Below are 2,492 nucleotides of genomic sequence, written 5' to 3'. Positions count from 1 at the left end.
ATTAACATTTCCATATTTTAAGATGTTTGAAGAAGGTGATTTTTAGCTTTAAAGAAACTTAAAAATTGACGTTCAGAGAAAATAATCGGTAAGAGTTAACCAATGTGTCAATCTATAGTCAGGTATTAGAGCCCAAATTGAGTTTACTGGGGAGCCTGGTTGGCTCAGTGGATTAAGCATCCAACTTGGGCTCAGGTCATGACCTCTTGGTTCACGAGTTTGAGCCCTATGTTGGGCTCTGTGCTGACAGCTCTGAGCCTGGAGCCTGCTTCAGATTCTGTGTCTCCCTCTCTCTGCCCATCCCCCACTTGTACTGTCTCAAGAAAGTAAACATTAATTACAAATTGCATTTACTGACCTCAATCTTTCATCACCCAATCTCCATCAACAGGTGTTTTATTTACTCCAATACAACAGCATACATTGGCAATGACATGTTCAGGAAGTGCCTTTTGAACAGTGCCCTGAATGAACCTCCTTATGGAAGAACCTAAAGAACGAAGACCTGAGAACAAATACATGTAGAGACTGAGGTTTGTTCGGGGAACACATGTGAGGATAGCTACAGGAAGTTTAAAATTCAGATGAGGTGGAGTTAGCAAGAGCCCAGTCATCAATGGCAGGGAGCTCATGTTTCATGACTGGAAATAGGCTAGAGAACTTCGCAGGAAAGTCATACACAAGCGGGTACTGATACAGTACCTTTTAAGTTCAGTTGTGGGCCTGATGCTGCAGGCAGCTAGACTCCAGAAACCATTTTGAGGCTTAATGTGTAGAAGGGGCCTTTCAAATTCAGAAGTCTGACATGTGGACATTTTAAGTCTAAGGAACCGTAAACTACTGCCATGCCACTCAATCAGATTAAAAAAACAAACAAAAAACAAAAACAAGAACAAAACATTATGAAGCCAGATTTAACACATCTTTGTAACCAATCCATTTGGTCTGATTAGATACTCTTTACTAACCACTGTAGAGATAAACGTACTCTGAGGACCATTAGGACTCATGAAATTGTGTTCTTTCTTTGTATTTTTTTTTTTTTTTTGCTACTTTGTTAGTATAGCAGTTTTCAGAATTCTTTGTTTTATATATAACTAGGATTTCACTTAGAGCTAGGAAGGACTCACTGGCACTTGGTTGGGTGGTCAGGGTCACGAGACATCCAGAGGCTCTTCGTGTAGGCAACTCCTTTTAGGAAAGCAGTTGCTTCTTGGGGTTTACTAATCATCTTAATCATTTTTTAAAAAGTTTTTCTCAAGCTTCAACTTCCAGCTGTTATAGCCTCAGAGGACAAATAGACCATTAAGAGTAGTCAACTTTGTTCCCACATTCTTGGTCTAACTTCAACTGAAAGTGTTTATAAAGCCTTTGTTAGCAAAGCATCTTCTGTGTAACACAAAGTGTTCTTCTTATGGTGTTCTTCCGCCATCGCATCAATAAGTGTTGTAGCAAAAACGTTATATATTCCCAAGCTACTGATATGCAAAGGTAGGTACGTCTTAGGAAAAAGCCCCAAATGTATATGTGGGTTACCATTAGAAAAGGAGGAAATGCTATTAGGTGCAACTTATATTGATCTTCTGAAGTAGGACAAAATTGGCATAGGAGCTAAGAATTTGATAAATTTAAGACGTGAACCCTGCATAAAAACCAACATGTGAAAGAGAAACAACCAGTGTATATAAAAAGATGTAACACATAAATGTTCTCTATATTAAGATCATTTTCATTAAAAAATGGGAAACTTTCAGATCACATGCTTCCCTCTTTGTGATACGACGTATAAAATCTAAAGCGTAACATTTTTATTGTTTTAAAATGTGTAATTCAGTGGCATAAAGTACATTTACAATGCTGTGCAATTACCACTCTCCATTTCTGCAATTATTCCAAACCCTGTAACCATTAAATAATGCTTCTCATTCTACCCTCTTTCCAGTCCCTGATAACCACTAATATTCCTTCTTTCTGTAGGAGTTTGATTATTCTGAGTACCTCAAAGGTATGGAATTATGTAAGATTTGTCCTTTTAGTGCTAGCTTAGTTCATTTATCATGTTTTCAAGGTTCATCCCTCATCCCATGTATTAGAATTTCATTCCTTTTTAAAAATCGTGGCAAAATACATGTAACAAATTTTACCCTGTCAACATTTCAGTGTAAAGTTTAGTGTTAACTAACCCATGTTGCTGTACAACCAATTTCCAGGACTTTCCGTCTTGCAAAACTGAAACCATACCTATTAGACAACTCCTCACAGCTCCCTTTCTCCCAGCTCCTGGCCACCACCATTCTCCCATGTCTCTAATGAATTTGACTACTCGAAGTACATCCTATGTGGAAGCATCTAGTACTTTTTTTTAAGTGGCTTAACTTACCACAACATCCTTAAGGTTAATCCATGTTGTAGCATATGTCAGAATTTCCTTTATTTCCTTTTTTGCATTGCAATTTTTATTTCCATTTCCATTATAAATGCTAATTATGATA

Source organism: Herpailurus yagouaroundi, unplaced genomic scaffold (assembly GCF_014898765.1).
Source record: "Herpailurus yagouaroundi ecotype Mexico unplaced genomic scaffold, PumYag 140, whole genome shotgun sequence".
Classification (NCBI taxonomy): domain Eukaryota; kingdom Metazoa; phylum Chordata; class Mammalia; order Carnivora; family Felidae; genus Herpailurus; species Herpailurus yagouaroundi.
Note: the sequence above shows the minus strand (reverse complement) of the source record.